The 24,594-nt window shown below is 34.0% G+C and overlaps 1 protein-coding gene across 1 annotated transcript in view; it reads right to left on the bottom strand.

Moving 5' to 3' along the window:
* LOC108365607 (frequenin-1) overlaps positions 1-18,374 on the bottom strand; it is a 90,672-nt gene extending 72,298 nt beyond the window's left edge. Inside the window, exons 1-2 of the mRNA XM_017619672.1 lie at positions 18,083-18,374; positions 15,848-16,166 (exon numbers count right to left, since the gene is read on the bottom strand). The gene's annotated coding sequence lies outside the window, so the exon portion shown is untranslated. The remainder of the gene's footprint in view (positions 1-15,847; positions 16,167-18,082) is intronic.
* Positions 18,375-24,594: the final 6,220 nt, after the last annotated feature.

Genomic DNA, 24,594 nt, shown 5'->3' with positions numbered 1-24,594 from the left:
GTACGTATAAAATTGAGTTCAAAATATAACCACAAATTTTAAAATTTTAGTTAAGCTACACTTAACAGCGAAATTTTGAGTACACCATTTCTTTTTTAAATATTCACAATATATTGAGAGTTAAAACTTGTTTGTAATTATTTAAAAAAAATGATCATTCTTAAAAGAAAATAATTTAAGCCGTGTTTTCAAACTTCATACAAAACAAAGGACAATTTAACGATTTTTCATCAGAATTTTCGACCTTTTAATCAGATTAACAAAGAGTCAGTTCAGAACAAGTTCAAAAGTTCTGCAGAGGACGACAATTGTCACTTCGTAGAACATCGCCATGTTAAAATGACAGTTGAAAGCATTGATTTGTGGGATAGATGAAGAACAACCAGTACCGTCCCTTTTCAGGCTAGCTCAGCGCAAGTTCTAAACCAGTTTGATTTTCTGCAGGGTATATACATCGATATGTATGCACATAGTACTCATGTTCGTATGCTAAAATGAGTGTATGCTTAAGTTCAACATAAGCTCAAGTAGTGCAGTCAGTAGTGGTACTACAATAGTAAAAACAACAGAGTTGAACACACAACGCGCGTGCGAAGTACACGTGCAGCAGAGCCGTCAGCCAACACGCTTAATCACACGCGACTTTCGAGAGAATGCAGATGATGAACACGAAACGTACTTCATATGCAAGCGGTGGCATGTGTTTGCTTTAGCAGTTGCAAGTTAAATGCACGTACACACAGAAAAGTGCAAAAAGTGCAGGAGCATTGCATTTATAAGTAATGGCGGCAGTGGGTTGGCAAGATGCTGGCTCATGCAATTATCAATAGAAACATACAAATTTACACACTTAAGTGCATACATAAATACATACATATGTATATATATATATGTACGTAAAACTACATATACATATTCATGCAGTTTAGAGCAAATGTACATATGTATATATGTATATCTGACCCAGAAATTCATTTGCATGTAAACAATGTACACCATTGACGAATGCCAGTGCCAATGAGCGACACCCAAAAACTTATTGCGATGCTGCATGTTAGTTAATGGGCAGAGCAACCAAAAATTCACAAAAGGGGAAAGCAAAATGTCGAAAACTTGTTTTTTGATATAAATATCACAAGAGAAAAATATCCAAAATAGTACGCGAAACAGAAAATTTGCAGAAACTAGTCCCCAACTGTCCCATACTAATCCCAACTGGGCCCAAACTAATACCGAACCAATCACGAAATGGTCTTGAATTTCGCACTCATAATTATTATCGAAACACATTTAAAACGTAAATCTCAAAATAAAAGTCTTTGAAGACTTAAAAATGTTTATCTCGCTGATAATTATTATGAAAAGACTTTTATTTTATAAGTCTTAAAATAATATTTTTCGATGACTTAAAAAAAATATTCTCACATATAATTATTATCAAAAAACTTTTATAATTCTAACGAAAATTTGGAAGACTTTTTTAAAACTCAACCATGAAATAATTATTATTCTGGGTCTCTGATTCTAAGCAAAAAGAAAAAAAAAGAGGAGCACTTTGATAAGCAAAGGTCCGGATTTGGCTCAAAGAGTCTCGATTGCCTACCGTTGTTCTATACTCATACAGTCATACGTTTTTTCTTTCGTTTTTTTTAATGCTTATGAAATATTTTTTTTATAAAAGTAACAAAAACCATATAAGTCCATATTTCAAACTTTAGAATAAAACTAGAAAAGTTGAAAAAAGTTTTACAACAACAACAAAATTTGTATTAAGAATTTTCAGAAAAATTATGAGTATGCAATTTTAAAACCCATTAAATTATATCTTAATAAAATGAAAGTTTTAAGTGGCTAAGAGTTTGCGTTGATTTTTGATATTACTTTTTACTGACGGCGTCACGCATTTTCTTCCACACAAATTGTGTTCGACAATGGTTTTTTCATGGCAGAAAATTTTATTTAAAACCATTGGCAGAAAAGGTTATCACGAATCAACGGAATTCTTAGCAACTTGAGCCTAGCACTATGTTAAGCTAGAATCTGATGGGCTATAAAAGTGCATGAGTAGAATTTTTCTTACAATTCTTAAATTCAACAATTTTATTGAGCTTGAGGCCAATGGTGATTGAAGAAGTCTACCTTTTTTGATGAAAAGTAGGAAGAAACAGCCTCATACGCGATGATGAAATGCTGGTGTAGGAATACTTGACTTCACTTTCAATTTCCAATTGGTGTTAATGAACTATGTCAAAATCGCTTAGGTGGATGCAGCGTTAAAGAAGAAGACCATGAAGCTGTGTCTCTAACAGCCAATTTCACGAAAGCAATTTAAGTGAAAAATTATTTTAATTTCTCTAATTTTATATGGAAATTTACAGAAAATAAAAAATCATTTTTCATTTAATTTGCTGGTAAAACCGCCTACTCCATGGTGCAGTAAACAGGTGAAGTAATAAAGCAGCTTTCTTTCTTTATTTTCTGGCATTTGGCTGCCTTTTAGTAAGATTTTAATTTCATAATAAGTTAGTGTCAAAATCTTTCTTCTCGCTTGTTTGAATTAAGATTATATTCAACAATTTTTATTGAGCTTGAGGCCGCTAATTGAGATTTTCATCCCCTCCATGTGTTAGACTGCCGTTTCGGTAGGAGTAATTTTTATTCGCGCGACATCGGTTTGGATATGATATGCCAACATTTGGTAAGTAGTGAATTCGGTAGATCTCTTTTCTGGTGATTCCAGCTTCGTCGAACCCCCTTAGCCCCGATATTCAATGATCCAAATAAAAGTTTGATTATGAGCCTTGAGCTTACCTGCTCAGCGTGTGCCTACAAAAATTTCGATAGCACCCCATCAAGCAATATGCCTATATGTGGACCAAATCCCATATACCGTTAAGCTGAGATCATGCTATAACTCCGAATGTTGCTCAAAACTCTATGCATTCCATTTGATTTGGTTTTTTCCCGGATATTGGTGAATTCTCTAGTTGGGGTTTTCTTGAGAAACGCTGAATTCAAACTGACAATTTTCACGGATCCTTTCTAATAGCCATTTCTAATGAAACTATTTAAAAATCCAAGAATTTTGAAAAGTGTATCTCGATAAAAAAAAATAAAAATAATTCGACGCGACGGAAGTAAAATGAAGACATCTTGGTAATCAGAAACCATTGTCAAACCTCATAGATTTGTATTATCATTAATACAAGTTAAAATAGCAATCAGTTTGTAATTAAAGTTCTTTACAATTTCAGCCTACACACACTTGAAAAGCATTTAGTTTATTTATTTATAAGCTTAATTTTTTTTTTGCAAATTATAACTACAGATGTGAAATATCATCTTCGAAATTTTATTGACACTTTATTGCCTAGTCTCCTTGGCGCTCAGCCATTGTCTATAAATGTGCATATGTATGTATGTTACAAATAAACGACAACGAGTATGTTTCTCCCTAGCTCGGTAGGTTTGTCGTTGACATTGCGCGCTTGCAATTTACGATCATTCGCAGTTTTTTTTTGGCTACTTTTGTCTGCAGCTGCAAATAAATTGTGAAAAGCGCACAGGGCGTATACGTAACCAACATTATCGCAGCTAACAGTCAATACTACACAGCTGCTGTAATTATTAAGCAAATGCGCGCTGTTTGTGAGCCACAAAAAAAAAGTAGAACTCAAATGCTGAAAAGCAATTTTTCACAGCAGCCCTGAGGCGCGCGCATAGACGTTTTGCCTTTCCCCTTGCAACACACTATTTATAAACTCGCTTGTATGTATAACACATGTATTGGTGGTAGTATTTTTAAATACCCTGCTTTTCAGGCAACACCAGCAGCATTTCGCTTTGATTTAAAATTCATTGCAGCCTGCGTTTACTTACATACTAAGCCTCGCGCCCTTTCAATGATTCTGTTTTCATTTTTTTTTTTTTTGCCGTTATTTTTTCTCATTTTTCTCTACCACGCTTATGTGTTTAAAATGTTTAAGCACAGCCTATAGCGTAACAAACACTTGAGTACCACACAAATACTGACCTAAATGTGGGTATTGCAAGTGCGTCGATGTTGCTTACTTTATTTTCTTATATGTGTATGTATGTACATTTGTATATGTATGTATATTTGCAAGTTTTATGTGTATGCATGAAAATTGGAGCATATAAACAAAAGCATTCATTATTGGAGACCACAAACACGCAACCAACCATTGAACCAACTGCACACCTTGCCACTGAGGCAACATTGAAAACGCGCGCATTACATTTGCAACGAAATGTGGCATGGTGCGGCATATATGTACATATATATGTATGTATGTATGTATGTTCATGTGTCTAGCAAGTATCTATGTGCTGCTTTATTTATCTTTTCGCTTACGCTGCAAGTTGCATCTGCTTTGTGTTGGTGGATATATTATCGTATTATGTTAACTGTATATTTCTCCTGTGGCGTGAAGTTAAGCGAAATCCTTTGGTGAGCGAAAATTTACACTTTGTTTGCATTGCAACTTTCTTCAATTCATTTCAAGCACGCATATGCCTATACATACATAACTATAAAGGTACATCCACTTCTAGCAGTACACTCAACACTTTAACTATGAAGTACATTAGACTGCCCCACCTGCATATGAAAAAATGGAATCTCATTCGCAAACAAACTGCCGAATTTGCTAAATTTATTATCTCCTGTTAACAGGGAAATTCTGGTACTGAAATCTGAGATTTCACGAAATTTTTTCAGCAGGATTTGCCATATATTTTCTTGATTTTGATTTTTTTGATTTCAATGAAATCCTATTTTTTACTGCAGTGCGAATTTACTATAAGGCAATTGGAAGAAAAGATACTTAGTTTGGAAGATTTATATAAGTATTCTGGCACTAAAGTCTTACAAAAAAAAGCTCTTCTGACCAAAAGCAACAACAGTCGCAATGACCGAGTTAGTAAAGCATTGGCGTGTCATTCGAGAGATCCGAAGTTCAGGCAGCGGAATTTGTTTATTAAATTTTTTTCTCACTTAAGATTTCATTGTTTTAAATTTAATCTAATTTTTAGAAACACACATTAATTTTTTATTTTTTTCTTTTTTAAAGAAAAAAATTTAAATTTTATTAAATTTTTCGAAAATTATATTTTGTTCTTCTTTTATTAAATCGGTTTTTCAGCTTTTTTAATTTACTTTTCTTCTTATTTTTAAATACATAAATATATAAATAAAAATATACATTATCATTTTTTTAATTCGATTTTTTATTTTAGAATCAAACGCGAAAACCGAAAGGGGCAATGAAGAGGCAACATTTCTTGTTGGAAATTAAAACGCCTTAAGGGCCGCTCTTTTAATTTTTTCTGTGACACCTGCATTCGGCAATAAAATTTATTTTCAAATAGTTCCACTGGAATAATTAATAAACTTTGAAAGTGCAATTCCGTTCGAAAAAGAATAAATAAAAAATTTTCAAAATTTCTTTGCAAAAATACTTTAAACTCAAGGGTGTACCGCGTAATTTTTTATCCCGGCTAGTATGCACATAAAATTTCGCAAAAAAAATGCTGCCTCTTGTTCTCGTACACCATAATGTGAATGCATACATATATCCTGTATTCCTTGTTTGTTTTCCACCTTCCACGTGCTAAATCGCAGGTGCAGTTGCCATTTGCAGCCTTAAAAGCCATACCACAAAGCCCCTGCTTAACGTGGCGTTAATTTAACCGCATTAGCGTGGTAGCGAGAATATGTATCAAACTTGGTGAACTTAGTACACAGTCTTCCCTTCATTACCAGTCTGTTGCACATTAATCTTCTCCTCCACCTTCTATGCACAATTTTTCATACGGATTTTCGCCACCACTGCTTTTAACACCTGGTGCAATTTGCCCTTCGTCGCAATATTTTCGAGATTTTTGTCATTACTCAGAGCAAGCATTCTCGCCAAAGCCATATCTACTTTGCAGCAATTTTACTCAACTTACAACGCAATCTGCACTTTCTCTTTTGCGCACAGAAATTGCTTTTTACGCTAAATCTACGCAATTTTTTCCAGCTCAAGTTATTTTCATTCTCCATTAACAACGGCTCAACCCCGCTGAGGGTGCTTCCTTGCTTAATTTTTTTTTTCACAAAAGCGCCGTAATACTCGCATTTATATATAGAAGTATGAAAACTACAAAAAAAAGGAACAGTCCAGCGCCTTCGTCTTGGTCTGCAGGCTGTATCGGAGATACAGCCGCTATATTTAAACGTAGAATACGTGGTATGGTTAAGAGCATATCCAAGTCAAAAACGAAATCACACACTAAGAAAAAAAGGGTTTTTCCAAAATTTTACAAATTTACATACTTCTAAGTGAAAAGAACTCAATGAGAATATAAGCGAAAGCCCTATTTTTATTTTTATTTTATACCATTGTTTTTTTCTACAGCTTACTGAGATTTAAAGATTTGAAATTTTGAACAGAAAAGATATTTATTGAAAAAACTTAATATAAAATTGGTTGAGCGCTTGAAAGAAATTTAATTCAAACTGAACATTTGAAAACACATTTACATGTTGTGGTTGTAGCTAAGGGCGCAGAGATACTTGTTACTATTTGTTAACTTTCGGGAAGACTCGGGTTTGCCTTTATCTTTACTCAACTTTGTTTTTGTGTTTATTTTTACCTTGGCCTTTATCCTTTTCTTTATCTATGTACGTCCTCACCTTTACTTTTATTCTTGGATTGGACTTTTTCTAAATGTTGTTTCACTTCGAAAAGTCTTCGCGTATTATGCATACATGTGTTCATATATGTATGTACATATATAATATGTATGTACATATGTATGTATAGACATACATAGATTACTAAAAATAGAAACAGATCCACATTAACTGCAATCAACATATGTACGTATGTATGTATTTACATATGTACACACGCTGCGATTAGGTTATAAATAGCGCGCCTCTGTTTATCAAAAGCCGCATTACATACGCATACATACTTTTTGTCTCCTTCCCACACTTCCAACATATGCACGTGTTTGCAAAATGATGACGAGGTGATTTTGTATGGAAAATCATTTATGCCCATATATTTGAATAAAATAAACATATATACAAGATATCAACCAATACTTCCCATATACCAAACGAAAGCAAAACTCCTGAATTTTTGATTAAAGAAAACAAAAACAAAATCATTCGAGCGGTTTTCGAGCATTTTGGTAATGAAAAAAATTTGCAAATTTTTTCAACAATTTTTTGCCTTAAAATGCTCAATATTTGTTAAATTTTTATAAAATTTGTACCCGATAATATTTCTACTGCTCCAAAGAACCTATATCCCGAAAATGAAAGTTATATATGCCAACAATAAGTTGCTAGAGCACTTTAAAGGCTCAAAATTGACCCCAAAATAAGGCAATGTTTACCGTTGTTTTTACGACAGAAACCGAATTGGTTATTTACAAAAATTAATCTGTCGACAGGTTTGGAATTTTATCTTTGAAACGCCGCACTTTTCTTTGAAATCGCTTTATTAGTTCTCGTGCAATAAGCGTTTTTGTGAAGCTCTAAAAATTACAACTACAACATTTGAACATAGCCCCCATACCTTAAGGTAAGACGTATTCTACGTCAAAAAAAAAATTTGGGCCAGTGTCTTTCACTTATGAATTTCTATTTGGTAGCTAGTAAATGCATAAAAAGCATTTCAAATATGGACCTTGACATTGCGAAATCGAGATCAATAATTCTGCAGATGCGATTTAACTCGTTGAGCCCTCTTATAAGTGGGGCAAATTTGAGATAATTCGATCTCAGAATACCAATATAAAAAATATTAGTAGAGCGTAGAGCTCTATTGGGGATATTAAAACATATCTGTCCAAGAAGAGCTGAACAATCAATGGCACCGGAAATTATGTCAAAGATAAACATTAGATTTTGAACAGCTCGCCTAATATCGAGCGGCTGAACATTAATTAACATACACCTGGCAGGATAGGGTGGCAGAGGACTAATAAAATTGAGAGGTTGAACAGCAAATCGTGTGAATTTGCGTTGAACTCTTTCAATTCTAACAGAGTGTGTTTTATACATGGGATTCCATATAACCGAGCCATACTCTAATTTTGATCGCACTAAAGAATTAAACAAAATTTTCCTAGTATAGGGGTCTTTGAAATCCTTCGCATAGCGTCGAAGAAAGGCCAAGTTAAAATATGCTTTCGGTATAATATGGTTGACATGGTTAACAAAAGTGAAGGAAGAGTCAAAAATTACTCCCAAATCACGAAATTCCCGAACCGATGCAAGAGCTACATTAGAAACCAAATATGTGTGTTTATGTGAGATGAGTTTTCGAAATTTTAATGTAGATGTATTTTTAATGTAAGCTGCCTGATAAAAATACTTGAGGGAATCTGTGCACCAAACTGATTTTATGAAAAAAAAAAAACAAATATGCCAAATATATTAAACTGATGTAGGTATTGAAAATGAGCTTCTAATTAATTTAATTTTGTTAAGCTAATAAAGTTAGGTAAATTTTTCTGAGATAGGTCGATCTTCCACTCAGCCGTCGATATAAAATGTAAACAATGGAGAAAAGATATATAAATGCTTGCATACGTATTCTCGTTAAATAGGTACGTATGTAAATATTACGTATACGCCCCGCTGTGCACTACAGGTGGGCCTGTTTATTATAACTCATGAATAAAATTCAAATTTTCATGAATCTGCTTAAACCGCGGTAAATAAACAAACACTAAGTAGATCTTTTTCATTCTAATAGATGCCATTAGTAATGCGCTGTACTCACTTATTTATAGAAAGCAGATCGGAATTGAAACAAATAAGCGGTTTCAATTATGAAAAAATATTATGTATTACAAATTATGTTCGGTGAAACCAAAAATAATTGTATGTACATATATGCGTACAAATTTCCTTTGCAACATTTGTTTCATTCGCCAAAGCTTTATATCGCTTGCAATTGGCAAATAAAAGTCACTTTCAACCTTGTCAAAATCATCTCCGCCCAGCAAAAAATTGCATTCAACTACTTGAATTAATAGTACCTACTCTCAACCTAGTAAAATACAAAAAGATAAAGTAAATAGTAGATACAAACACATATACACACATATTTTCATTAGACTGAATCACTCCCCATACAAAAAAAAAATCGATTCTTTTCTTTATAAAATCTATTATATTTTGAGACCTTCATCGAAATATTTCGGAAAAATATTAAAAGTGGACCGACTTGAAAAGGCCTCCAAAAATTGAGTTTTTTGTGGATAAAAACATTATTTTATTTTAGTATTTTTTGCAAAAAATTCACCTTAGGTGACAAAACAGTTTAAGCTTAAAAAATTTGCATACAATTATTTGAAAAAAATGTTCTGAATTTTTTTTTATATAGTTTTTTAAAGCTTACACTGTTTTGTCATCTGAGGGGATTTCTTCCAAAAAATTCTTAAAAAAAACTACATATTTTTATTCATAAAAAAAAACTTCATTTTTGGAGGTATTTTACAATCGGTTGAGCTCACGTAAATCTTAATATTTTTACGAAATTATTTTGGTGGAAGTCTTAGAATGTAGAAAATTGTGTAACCCCGGCGGAAAAGCCGCAACTTTTTTTGGTGATGCAACCTAATGCACATACATATATGAATGAAAGCACCTAAACTAAGAGCGAAAGGGCCAAAATTCTCGATATCAACAAAAAAGAGTAAAATAATACTAAATGCCACTTGGCATTGCTTAAGTGGCCAGCTCGGTGAAAGACTGCAGAATAACTTTTTTTGCTCATATCTCATTGGCCACAACAGGTAGAATGGCATAAAGTTTGTAATTGGAAACTTTTAATAGCCAACAAAACAAAGTAGTGGTAACACCGTGTGACAGTAAATTTTACACACACAAAAATTTATATATTCGCAAAACTATGGGTAAATTATAGTAAAGCAGCGTATTTAGTTTTTCCTTCTGACGTCAGGTTTTTTAAAGGACTTTGGAATTTAAAAAATACAATACATATTTTAAAAAATTCAAAAAAAAAATCAGTGCAATGTAGGATAACAATATGGGTACCATATAAAAACAAAAATTCTTTAGAATTATAACAGGGTAAACTTTTTGGTGCATAAGGATGCATGGGTATGAAAACGTCCTTTAAAAATTTTATCCTTAAATATCCCTGAAAATTTGCAATATTTTTATTTTTTTTTTTAATTATAGTTTGAGAACTAATATACGAACCAAATCATCATCGAATTTCATCATGCAAACTTAATTAATTTAAAAAGATAGAATTTATTAAAAGTGGATTTTCAGAAGAAACCTATTCGTCCATGTAAACCAAACAGCTTCATTGGTTGTAAATTCTACAGAATTTTCTCTCTTATTTGATCCCCATATTTTTATTCTACATTGCGCTGATTTTTTTTTATTTTTTTTTAATTTAACATAATTTTAGAATTTCAAAGTCCTTTGAAAAAAAATCTTAAAGTCAGAGTGAAAAAGCAAAAACACAGTTTTACTATATTTGGCCCATAATTTCGTGAGTATGTCGATTCATTCGTGTGTTTTGATTTTTTTTTTTGTTTTTGTCGCACGGTGTAATAAGAGCAGAAATAACCTAGCAAAATGTGTTGTAAAAATGAATATCAGACAAAAAGATTGCGGAAGATATGGAACAAGTGAAAAGAAAAAAAATATTCCCTATAAATAAATTTATGTTTCTGATCCCGAAATTCTGTGTACTAGTTATTTATGAATCTATTATTTAAAAAAAGTTAAGCATTTCAACATCATTTGGGATTCATCGCCTTTTTCTTAAGATATCTGTAGACCTAGTTGACATTTTGTTATAGAAATACATTTCTGTAAATATTCGATATTTTTTTCCGACACATTTTAAAAAAAATTTACAAAGACAGACAAGATTTCTTGTACGCCTTAGATAGATTTCCCGGATAGAGATGATGATTATAACCCGTCCCTATGGGTAAAATAGGTTAAGTTGCCATAGTTCACAGTTTAAAATAAAAAGTTTTCAGTTTTCAAAACTCATTTTTTTCAAGAAGATTAAAAAAAATTATAAAGAAATTTTTTTTGCGAGCAGAAATTAAATATTTGTGAAAAGGTTACAAGTATGTGACTTTTCCTAAATGAAATTGTATGGAAGTAGCCAAATAATCTCTCACCGTTTTTATAGCTGTTCGGATTAATGAAACAAGGAACGACAAAGGCACATGCTCTGGCAAGCTCCACGCTCATGTAAGAGTACGAAATTTATTGGCATCTCGAAAATACCCATATAACTTACAACTTTAGGTTTAAAGTTTTCAGAAAGTTTTGTTTTCTTAAAATAAAATCTTTTAAATAAAATCATATTTTCTGGGGTTTTACCACAAGTATAACGTTTTGTAAATAGGAATAAGACATCCATATTTATCAAACTTATAGCATGTATATCTAAACCTGATTTCAACGGAATCCGCCTTTGATTTTGTCAACTATATTGGTCACACATGACGAAATAACTTGGCGTATTTGAGCACGCCAAGCTTAAATAAAGGCCAACCATGGAAGGTCGAACAAAAATGGGCTCTATATGCAGCCAAAAGAGTACCAGGACACAGAGGGGGATTGCAGCTAAGAATTTAAAGCTAGATGTAAACGACTAAAGTCCATCCTTTACTTTATTTCATATGAATTGCTGGATTTTCATTCAGCCTTCACTAAACTGTATGCCCTTAAGTGCCACCCACAGACTACAACATACCAGAGACCTAGCTCAAGTATACAAACAGCCAAACAAGTGCACAAGAGCTGATTTTTTTTAGTAATCAAAATATGGTAAAATTAACCTTTTTTCTTATTTTTTTATGCAGCGGCTAAAGAATCGCGTTGATTTTTAATACACAATTTTCTTTTTCATGACGGTTTTTCCATTTTTTTATATAACAAGATCATGCTTGTTTTTTGAAATATCGTTGCGAACGGCAATGCGCATTTTATTTCATAAAACACTCGTGCCAGTAAGACAGTAAGACAGAAGTGGTCTAATTCACTAGAGAGTATAAAATCTCCCACGCTGGTCTTCTCTCTGTTGGAGGTCATCGCTTACAACTATCTAGCAAGGTCAAGTAATTGAGCTTGATCCTTAACAGGAAGCTTTCGTGGAGGTGGAACATCGAAGAAAGAGTAAGGACAGCATCAGTGGCCGTAAACTGCTGTAGGTGAGCTAATTTGGCCCAAAGTTTTCTATTAGCTTTACTAAACCGTGGTCAAGCCTCTTATATTTTATAGAACCCTAGTCAAATAGGCACTTACAAAGATGGGGCGGCGCCGCTCAGGAATAAAAGCCGCTCACCGCTCAGCCGCTCATTGTGTGGCCTCGGCCTTAACGTAATGCTGAATATAGTTCCTGTCGACAGTGCAGACAAAACTGCTGCAGCAGCAACAGCTATTCGACTCAGTGAAGCCGTGTGGTTGACCGGCTTAAGAACTGGACACTCTACTGAAGTTCTGAAGGACTTCGATTTCATTACTGCGCGACTGGAATGGCTCCTAAGATCTTCGTCTCTGCCGACATTCCCTCGAGGGAGGAGGATCGCCGGAACCTCTGGAGAGGGGAAGCAATGAACTTCTTCACGGAGCGATCGAAACTGGACGGCAGGGTTGGGTAATGGGTCTGCTGTTGATAACTTCTCATAAACACTAACTTCAAGCTTCCGGACTGCTGTAGGGTATTTCAGACAGAAGTGGCTGCTATTAAGGAGGCAGTGGATTCACTGCTGATGAGTGCGATGACAGAAGGGATGTTTTTCTGGCAAGGCTTTTTATAGCTGACTGATGTTCCAAAGGATTTTTCAATTTAACATTGGGATACTGCAAGAATTATCTATAATTTCCTAAATATTTCTGGTTAGTTACCAGTTTTTCATAAATTTATGGGGCAAAATTTGTCAAGTGTATCAGAAAAAAAATGTTAAATCAGCATATTTTTCAAACTCCACCACTTGTTGCTATGGTTACTGATAACCAGGGAACGGATTTTTAGGACCTAAAAACCTATAAAAAAGGCAAAATAAAATAGCGAAAAAGGCAGGAAAAGGCACTAGGTATTGCAAAATAAGGCACTAAAAAAAGACAGAAAATACGAAGAACAATCAAAAAATACATTTATTTTAGAAATGTTTATATTACAAGTAAAAAAAAAAAACTATGAACTAGTTTCATTATATGACAAATTTGTACTTTGAATCTTTGACTATTTTATCCTTTCGAGTTTTTACCTCTTAAAACTTTAATCTGTATAGTTGTAACATTANTTTGTACTTTGAATCTTTGACTATTTTATCCTTTCGAGTTTCTACCTCTTAAAACTTTAATCTGTATAGTTGTAGTAACATTGAATCACAAGATGCATTTTGAAGCTTTCTGGCAGCATTTTCATTCGATTTTCGCGAAGAAAAGCCTTTTAGGCATGGGTAACACTGCGCTGCGCGGCGCAATTGCGTTAACACCGTAGCCGGAGTTGCCGCGCCAACACCAGTATGTGGAAAGCGCCAGCGCCATTAACACCAAGCAACACATAAGGCACACACACAATTCGCCTTAACTCTATGAAAATTTACACGTACTTTGTTTTTGCTTTTGAGTGTTGAGAACGCAAATTTAAAGCTTTTATTCAAGAATGATAGAATATCGTGGCATTTACTACATTCCTAGCAATTAAATTCAGTTGGCGGTACAAGCGTTGCTCAGCGCCGAAAATTTTAGAAATAATAGACATGACACCACTGTATGGTGTACTGCACTGTATGACGATGGGTACTGTGGTGACACTCAGATGGCGCCGTGTTCAATTCAGTACACTGCGCTATTGCGGTGGGTTAGTGCGCTGACACCACAGGTGGCGCTGGCGTTATTGAGCTAGCGCCAAAAAAATTGCGCAATTACCCATGGCTAAAGCCTTGAATGTACTAAATGTGCGCTCGACGTAAGTTGATACAAGTGGAGCCCAATTTAAATATGGAACGTTTGAAACGGCGTTTTCCTCGCCCTTTACAATTTTATCCACACCTCTTATTGTCTCTAAGCCTACGTTAGCTGAGAAAACGGCTTTGAATTTTTCCAACACCAATTTGGCAAGAGGTCCCTGCGCTTCTATAAGCCACATGTGCACGTGTATATTTTTCAATCTAAAAAAAAATTGTAAATGCTATAATCACTTTTTTAAAGGTAGAAGAGGTAAAAAAAAGGCAAATATCTTAAAAAAGGCAAAAAAGGCAACATTAAATGTGTATACATATATGGAATCAGGGAAAGCTTAAGCGTGGATATTCTTAATCGAATATACTCTATCTCTTTAGCAGAAAAAAGGCATTTTCCATCAAATCCGTTCCCTGCTGATAACCAATGTGTAAAATAATTTTTTTTTTCTGCCGCGGTTTTTTGTCGAGTTATACGAGTTTAAACATGCAAAACTTTAGCCCTTTTTCTTAGAGTCACAAGTTTTCTTAAAATTCACATCTTATGTCACACTTATGATAGAGCATCAAAAATTGCTGACCTATTAAAACTTTTTGTTAGAAACTATAATTTTTATAAAATTTTGTTTGCAGAAAATTTGCACATACATTATACATTCTAATGTAAAATTTTTCGCCAAATCCGAATACGAAAGTAGAACAGTTTTTGAAACATAGCCGAATTTCGGGTTTTTAAGATCTGAAATACGAAATCAGAATGCAAGAAAGTAGAAATTTTTTTGAGATATTGCCAAATTTCGGGCTTTTGGGATCAATAAAAAGTACACTCACTTAAATGCAATTTTGTTTGGATGTGGTTGGTTAATCTTAAATTTCTTTATATATTAATAAAGGCATTTTAATTTTCTATCATATGCGTTAACCAATTTATTCAACTTAATAAGCAGTTTAGGAGCTATACAGGAGCTATAAAGATGTATGTATGTATGCAGTGAAAGAAATTTTTTTTGAAACTTTCGTTTTGTTTGCTGCCATAAAATATTTTTCCTGGTACACTTGACAAATTTTGCCTCATATATCGAGGGTTTATTATCAATATGACCCATCTGCAGTTTTCACGGAAGTGAGATTCCTATATAAAAATCCACCTTAAAATTAACTGTCATCGATGATGTTTATGCTTACCTTGTATATAAATTTTTAGATGAGTTAACTAATGACTTTTAAAGTTAAAATTGCAGTCAATGATAACAATTAAGTCTCAGATTGGTGCTAACATCAAAATGTAGTTTTTGTAAAAATTGTAGACAGGTCGTAGCCGCACCACATTTTGACAAGTTTTAACATTTTATTTTTGTTGCTATTTAATTTTGGTTATTTTTTTATAAAAGTATAGTTCATTCTTTAACAAACCCCGTATAAATCCAAGTTTTAAACTTTATGCAATATTAAAAAAAAAAAATCGGCAAACTTTCGTAAAAATTTCTGACTTTTAATTGGATTTCCTAGAAAAATTCTGAGTATGCAGTTTAAAGAATGAACTATATTTTTATAAAACATAGCCGAAATTAAATAATAACAAAAATAATATGTTAAAACTTGTCAAAATGTGGCGCGGCTATAATTATTTCGACCACTGTAAGCCCTCGATATGTAGGTATGTTTTTTTTTAACTGCCACCAACGTCTGAATAACTCCAGCCCATTCATTGTACTGCTGAAATTTCATAAAAACTTTCCTTATTCACATCTGCAGAAATGTTTAACAGTTTAAAAGCTAAACTTGTTCCTTCATAAATATTTACATTTCTATGCACTACTTTTAAAAATGCATTGCATAAATTACTTACCATGTCGACATCTTGCTAGAAATCAAATCCACATACAATTTATTCCAACTTGTACACTTTTGGGTGCCACAAAATTCGCAGAAATAACGTGGTAACAATAACTTTTTCACTTATAGCTTACACGTACATACAAACTCGTACATGCATATATGTACATGTATTTTTCACAATTGGCTCGTAAGCCTATAAGCTTGTAACTTGTATTTGATTTGCATGAAAGAGGATTACTTTTTATTTAAAAATAAATATAAAAAAACACAACAGTTTCAAGCGTTGGCAAAAATCAGACACAGGCACAGTTGCTGGCTAAAATTTTACACTGAAAAAAAAAACACGAACAAAAACGAAAATGAAAGGCTTGTTGTTTTTCTGTGTTGCAATATTTTGGTAGTGAGGCTGTCTGGAAGAGGCTGCAGCAGACCGAACAAACGACTGACGACGACGACGAAACGGTGCCAACAATTTGCACGTGTATATGCATGTGTGTGTGCATGTGTGTATGTATATATTTATGTAACGCTCTACACTTTTGCTAGTATGTATGTACATTAGGGAGGTCCGAAAATAGTAAAGTCAGAATTTGTATGCTCTCATAGGATCCATCCCATAGGATTGTCCTATCTCTGAAAAAAATATACCCCCTTTTTTTATTTTGAAATCAAAAAATATTTAGATGTCGCACAAAGCGCTCAAAGTTTTCCATGTATTTTTATATGGGAAAAATATTCTTTTTTTATAGAAATGAAATAGAATTCTGTAAAGTCAATATTTTTCTATCGGAAACCCCTGGTTCTCTTCAGGAGACTTTCAGTAATAATACCCAATTGTTTATTTAACCATTTTTTAGTACTAACGATTTTTTATTGGTAGCCCCATTGCATTTTTCGAGGTTTTTGTGGGTTTTTGGCGGACCTATAAATTATAGTAGCAATGAAAAAATGGTTAATGGATTTTCTGGCAGAAAAATATGGATTTTTAACTACTCTATATCATTTCTTCGAAAAGTGGTTTTTTCCCCATATAAAATACATGGAAAACTTCGGGCGCTTTGAGCGACCTCTAAATATTTTTTGATTTCAAAAAAAAAAATAAAATGAGGGTATGTTTTTTCGGTGTAGAATAATCCTGGGGGGGGGGTGAGAGCATACAAATTCCAACTTAACTTCTTCGCATGCATTTTTGGACCACCCTAATGTGCATAGTTGTACATGCATAGTAGCCATTCAGCTGCTGATGGCAAGAGGATCGGGTCTTCTTAGTTAGTGTAAATACCACGAACGAAGCAAAAGCAAATTTGTACGCTTTGTTTACATAATCCCTGTGCCATTTGTATGCACCGCCGCAGCAGCTGTGACCAAGGGACCTCTGACACTGTTATCGTTTTGCTGCAAAAATCTTGTTGTTGACCTATGCTTTGTTATTTTAACTTTTTGTTATTCTAAAGTCAATGCTTTTACTAATATTAATGGTTTTCTATTATCATTGACATTATATTGAAGGTTTGTTCAACTTACAGACTTCAGCCTTTTTTAGTTAATGACTTTCATTAATGATTTAGTTTTTTTAAATTACTTACTTTTTACATTTTCAAAATGCCTCGCACAAGCGCACACACACACAAACGGGCATTGACTTAATAAGCTTTTTATGCGATGTGGGCGTCACCGAAATTATGTAGGCCATGAATTATAAAAAGGGCAAAAGTAAAAAAAAAATTGAATTTGGGTCAAATTTCATAAATTATCAGGAAAAGTAAGGGCACCAACAGTTCAAGTGGAAGTGCGAAAATGAACAGTGAAAATGGAGAAAATAAATGTAAGCAATCGAAAAAGGACGAAAAAGCCATTTAACTGCTCACTTTCACACGCTTCCAAATAACCAAAGGCGCGATATAGCGTGGGGAAGATGGAGCATAGCTTAGAAACCATAAATGCTACAAATGTACTAACATTAATTTTGACACGCACATGCACATGATAGGCGGTATGATAGCTTGCGTGTCCATAAAATTATATATGATGGGCCAAAAAAAGGGCACGAAATCTGCTTTAAACTAAAATTTAAGATTCAAATTTAAAATATGACCAAAGGACGTTACTTTAAAAGTACGTGTACACGTGTTGACCATAATTCACAAACGAAAAAAGAATTAGAACACCACTTCATGTCAACACAGATAAATGTTGTCTGTCAGTTTGCAAGAACCTCACTTACTCACATATACATACTTCTTACATATCAGTTCACTCACTTTCACTTTGATATTTATTATTATTTGTTTGTCCCCCTTCTTTCGCTTAATTATTTATTTCAAATTTTCTTCCGAATAATTCTTATTTAGCTCGCCTTCAACACTCTGTTTACTCAATCTCACTTCACACTTTATTAAATATAAATATATATCTTCACTAGCTTTCAGTCCTTTAGTGTCCTTAGCTATATATCCTTTTGCTTGGTCGCCTGCAAAAGTGTCAGTGTGTAAGCCGCAGAAGAGAATTAGCAGTTATGGCTTTACCGCGCTGCGTTGCGTATATTTGGCGTTCGAAAATACGACTGAACGTTGAACAAGAAAACGACAGTGAAAAGCTTTGCAGTGTTTTGAGCAGGCCATACGACGTACGTACATATGCTGCACGCATACACTCATAGCTGGTGCCAGTAGTAGCAGAAGGCGAACGCTTGAGTGAAAATTTGATTCTGTTAAGGTTAAGCGCGCCTAACTTTAGTTAGGCTAGTGAGTCTCTACTGCATGCATTGGCAATAACGACCAGTTACACAGCATGGCAAGGCAACTGTGTAGCCACTATGTTTTCTAAGGAACTAATACCATTACACAAGTGTGTTAAGTTCACACAGCCATTTACAACAGCAAAGTCGCATGCCTTGATTTTAATTTTGAGTTCTTCTTCACGCTTTGTTGAGCCAAACAAGTGAGCCAAGTATTTGGATATGCAAACAAGGCTTATATATAGTGAATGATTTCAAAAATAGTTTCACTCACTTTTTTTCTGAAGGAAATTTAGGCGCCAGCTTGCTGTGTTTACAAATCTCACCATGTCTGTAAGTCATAACTAGGGCAACCAAAGATATGCCGTAAAAACATGATTTTAAGCGCTTTAAATATGCAAGATGAAATAAGAGATAGTAGTTCGAAAATTACCAGACTTTCACCAAGTACAAAACGATTTATTCATGCCCGATTTTATTTGACTTCGACAGTTTAATACAATAAAGTACACAAAATATTATAACTTTTATTTGGGTATATTGTAAACAATTAAAGACCTGTTAAATAATGCTTGATAATTATAATGATTATTAATTAAAGGACGTTTTTTTTTTGGATTACCGTTTTATGATTAAATAACAATATTAGCAACTTTTAAATGATTAATAATTAATTAAAAATTGCTAATTAGTTCATTAATTTTAATTACATGATTATCTTGTTATTTTTGATAATTTTCAATTATTTTTGACTTTTTTAAATTACACGATTAATATAATTATTTTGTTAGTATCAATTATCAATCAACAAGCCATATAGGCAAAAATTAAAAATATTTAATAATTGTATGAATTATTTATTTATTTTATTCTCATCCAAATCTCAAATTTAAGCTTTAATTATTATTTTTACAATATTTACTTTAATTTAATGAAAACTTTTATTTTTATTTAATTTTACTCGAAAATGTACTAAAGTATTTATTTTATTTTTAACTAACAATTTTTTTTTTCATATCTAATATTAATAAAAAAGATAAAAAATATAGTATTTATTGTAACTGAAAGCTTTTACTCTTGATAACATTTAATGAAAAATGCATTTAAATCTATGGTCTAAAAGTTTGAAATATGTATGTACTTATTCTTCCTTATAATTAATACCCAAAATATTTAACACTAAAATTGTTGGCAAATCTAAGACTGCTAAATAAAAATGTGTTCTTATTCAAGCGTTTTTTATTGTACACTCATGAATTCATTTTATTTTTTGACTCCCAACCCACTTTCCATAATTGGACTAGTATTTTTCTATCTATTTTGAACTAGTAAGAGATTGGTATATTTCTGACCGAAATCTGACAATTACCACCTCGCAGGACATCCCCATGTTAAAAATACCAGTTGATTGCATGGAAAAAGGATAGTTGGCTGACTAGTTGGGCATGCGGTTCATACTAGTTGTGAGGTAGTTTACAACTAGTTCATTTGACTACAGCCCAGTGGGAAAATGCATTGTATAGTAATCGAAAAAATAATCGTAAAACAGCCCTTTTCACATTCGAAAATGCATTTTTTCCCCCACGGCGATGTCCTAGGAAAGTGGGGCATTCATTTTTGCATTACCAGGAATGCAGGAATGAATGATGCTGATTACATATTAAGCAGTAATAGAATCAAAAACTCATAAGACATACATTACATTATTTATCACGCATATAATGCATTACTACTTTTCCCACTGGTAGGGTTTCTATCAATTGCCACTGGCCCTATAATTAAAATAATTAAATTTTTTTTATATGCATTTATTTAGCATGTATTTCTAAAATATGCAAAAAAAATTCATTTAATGCGAAATATACTCTAACAAATATGGCTAAAATACTTTATCTTTTTTCAATTGGCATTTCCTCTTTATGCATTTTGTGATAAAGCATAAGAAAAAAAAACAAGCTCGAGCACATTTTTGGTTGCCCTAGTCATAACACTGAGCTCGTAATATTATTTATATATAAGCATGGTGGGTTTCGCTCACCTCCAAAAAGAACTCGCTTATACATACAAATGTACATATGTATGTATGTTTATACAATAGCGAATTCGGTCAAAGTGCATATCTGTGTGTGAGTGTATAATAAATTTATTTCACTCATTTTATTTAAGAACACTTCCAAGCATTAATTTTTATTAATTTCCAACAATTCATCTTGCCTAGCTCGCTATTGAGATTCTATATAAAGCGATAATCAACCACAAGCTTTTATATTTGTTTACCTTAGGCAATTAATTTTTATTCGAATTTCTAAATATACCACAGAGATTTCCGCACGTTGCAAGTTTACCCATTGCTGTAAAATTTTATAAGTTCAGTGAGCGTTTTCAATTGATAAAATACTTCAATTTGTATGCTATAATTTATTTTTGAAAAATATAAACACGAATACACATTATCGGCAAATAAATGAAATAATGCAGCTGAAAACCAATTCGGAAGTGTGTGTTGATTTTTATTACTAAAAGAGCGACTTTTATGATCGTCTAGGGTATTTTGTTAAAAAAAAATCAATTAAAGGCATACTGTATTTTAAATGCGCTTTGAAACAATACACAAATGTTGTAAGTAATTTTGGAAAGGAAAATAGAAAAGTAAGAAGAATCGGCGAGTGCCGTACAAGGTTGGAGTCGAAATAACTTGAATTAATAAGAGTATATAAATAATAGATGTAGCGATATCAGGTCAGTTTGCTTCGATCGTATGTGAAATTATGGAAAGGGCTCTAAAGACGGTACTTTTCTGGGCCATAAACTGTTCTCATAGAGTAAACCATGGAACAGAACTGGATCTTTCAAACAAGGTGAAATACCTTGGAGTTATTCTGAATCCCAAACTTAACTGGAAATCAAACATTGAAGAGCGTACGAGGAAGGCCACGGTGGCTCTTTATGCAGCCAAGGGACTGTTGGGCAACAGATGGAGTTTGAAACCCAGAAGTGTGCTTTGAATGTACATAAACAGCTATAGTCCGAGCCATAATCTTCTACGGTGCGCTGGTATGGTGGCCAACCCTATACTAAGGATTACGTAGTTAAATAGCTAAGCAAAATTCAAAGGTTAGCAGCCGCTGGCGTAACAGATGCAATGCGATCCTGTCCGAAGGATGGTTTGAACGCAATTCCTCACTTATTACCCATTAATATGTTTATCGCAAACTCAGCTGCTAACAGCGCCATCAGACTGCTTGGCATGTGGTTCTGGAAAGAAAGACCGTTCGGGGGCGTTTCCATCCTAGACGTACTACCGTCTGAAATTAAAGCGCTGTCCACTGATTATATTCTGTCGAAAACCTAGGTTCACCATAAACCCCGCACGAAATTTCCAACTCGTAGTGACTGGAATCAAGAGAAGGCCGAGTTCTTGTAGGGCTTAACTGTCTTTACAGACGGGTCAAAGATGGAATGCGGAGTTGGTGCAGAGGATTTCACTGAGAAATATAATTTAAAAGTATTATTTCGCTTACCAGACTATGCAAGCGTTTTCCAGTCTGAAACTTTTGCAAATAAGAAGGTAAGGTACATCGAAGAGGATGTACCGTGAGAACGCATTGGCGCACTCTCTTCTACCGCTGTTAGATCTCAACTATTGGATGACTGTAGGAGAGAGCTCGCCTACGTTTCTGATCAATACGAAATTACCATAATATGGGTTCCGGGAAATAGGGACATTTACAGAAATGGGGCAGCTTACGAACTAGTAAGGAGCGGCTCCGCACTGAATGTATACCACGCGGTGGACATGGCCGTGTCACTCAGAGAGTTTAAGACAAAAATTACCGAAATTTTTTCACTCGAAGGCGAAGCATAGGTGGAACTGCAGATGATCTTACGGGATTCTCCAGAAGTTATGGGTCCCCTACGACACACTTAAAACCAAAGCTCTCTTAGAAATGAGCAAAAAAGATGTCTACAAATTTACTGCAGCGTACACGGGGCACTCGCCTTTTGGGGTGCATGCCGAAAGGATAGGACTGCCCTTCAATAAGTTCTGTCGCAGTTGCTATGACCCGGGCTCAAAGCAGACAGTCGAACACTTCCTGTGAAATGATGAGGCTCAAGACACTCGGCAAATCATTCCTGCAGAAACTTTCAGAGTGCAGCTTCCTCTCTCTACATGACGTACTGAAATGTATTAAAGCCATTAAATGGCATGAGCAGATCAAAAAAAGTATGTTCAAAATTACGAAAACCTTGCCACACATTTTTCAGGACTTTAAGCCCGGAATTCTGGAAACATGGTTTTGAATAACACCATAAATCATCAGAAGGCATATGCTCTTTATAGCGAAAGGATAGCCAAAGGGCACAGCCGATAAAATCAAAGGGAATTACGTGCATTAAGCTTGTCAAGTTTATCGCGATGATGCTCTGCTTCAAGAAATTCCACCCTCATAAGTTTGTTACTAAAAATGCTCTTTGGCCGAAAAAGCCTACCGGGGTCGATGATTAAAAGTGTGGAACAATTCAAACCTACATTACATAAAACGAAAGATTTTAGAAACATCCAAAATCACTCAGAAAATGTTCGCTTAAAACAATGTAGCTGTTCACGCTTGCCTGGTTGTCATGTTATCTGGTTAAATCTGGTAAATGTAACCACATAACCACATAACCAGATAACCTGATAACCAGGCAAACGTCAAGAACCACAATAAGGTTGTTCACGCTTGCCTGGTTATCAGGTTATCTGATAATGAAAAACATAAAAATCCAAAAAATAACGATTATTCTTGATCAAAAAATAAATAAAAATTTTATATCCAATTATAACGGTTAAATTAAGGTTTTTTATTGTAAAGTTCAAAACCACTACGGGGTCTGTAAACTTGTCCTTTAGATGATTTCCAAAGTTTATTTTCCTAAGGGTAGAGATTGCTAGCACTGCAGCCTGAAAAACTTCGCGCTATTTGCCCATTGCAGTGGAAACTCTGATGCCTGGTCTGCAAATACCAGCAGCTATCCTTCCTTCTATCTTTCACGCATAACTAGAATAATTGCATGTCCAAACTTCCCGATCTGGGATTTTGATCCGAAATTTCCTTCCACAGTAGATCTCATTTCGCGTAAAGTTGGAAAACTAAAATCTTTCCAAACACAGAATTTTTAACCAAATATAGAAGACATTATATACCATAACTTTTAAGTGGATAATATCTGAGCTGTCTTTTCTACTACTGGAGCTCTTTTGCGGATTAGAATAATATCTTAGGATATGGTAAGGCTATTTTTTATAGTGCTAAAATCCGTTATAATTCTGCAGGAGATTCCGCATAGCTCCTCTTAGTTCACTACCAAAACCCAATTCAACCTAAAATTCCCTTCATTAGATTTCTTCCTTACATTTAAGGGGATTCCAGCTGATAGACACAGGCATACGAAGCCAGGCTGGTTTTGTTTTCACTTTTCACAAATTCAAATTCATTTACAGGCAAATAATTACTTCTTCGCGAATTTTAAATGGTGTGATTCCACTGCGTATGAGTAACTTCAACCTTCGTGAATTCTACCCCAAGCCTATTCAAGGCTCATCGTACGGCCATTGATAATGGAATGCATATACATATATATAAAATTTGTAAATGCTTCTCATGCGATTTACACGTGAATGAATGAATCTAAGCAGCCATGGACAAAGCCATTGCCTGTTACATAAATACATACTTATGTACATATAAGTACCTATTTCTGTTTTAGAATCTAACAACAACGATATGAAAATTTTCACCAAAAAGAAATCCTTGCAAATTCAAATTAAAAGCTTTTTTTGCTATGAGTGTAAAATAACTCAGAGAGAAGCTAGCTTTTTGTACTCAAAACTCGTCGAGTGCGAGAGAGATAATTGCGCTCATCACATGGGATGACCACTAACAGCGCTGCTACATCGGGCATTTTGGTTGCTGTTAGCCGTCTGTAGCAGTGTTGCCGTTTTAGCCATTTGGTGGCTAGATTTAGCCACCGCCTTC

Source organism: Rhagoletis zephyria, unplaced genomic scaffold, assembly GCF_001687245.7.
Source record: "Rhagoletis zephyria isolate East Lansing unplaced genomic scaffold, Rhagoletis_zephyria_1.1 Rzeph_scaffold_01931, whole genome shotgun sequence".
NCBI classification, from domain to species: Eukaryota; Metazoa; Arthropoda; class Insecta; order Diptera; family Tephritidae; genus Rhagoletis; species Rhagoletis zephyria.
Note: the sequence above shows the minus strand (reverse complement) of the source record. Positions and strands in the feature narration are given on the sequence as shown.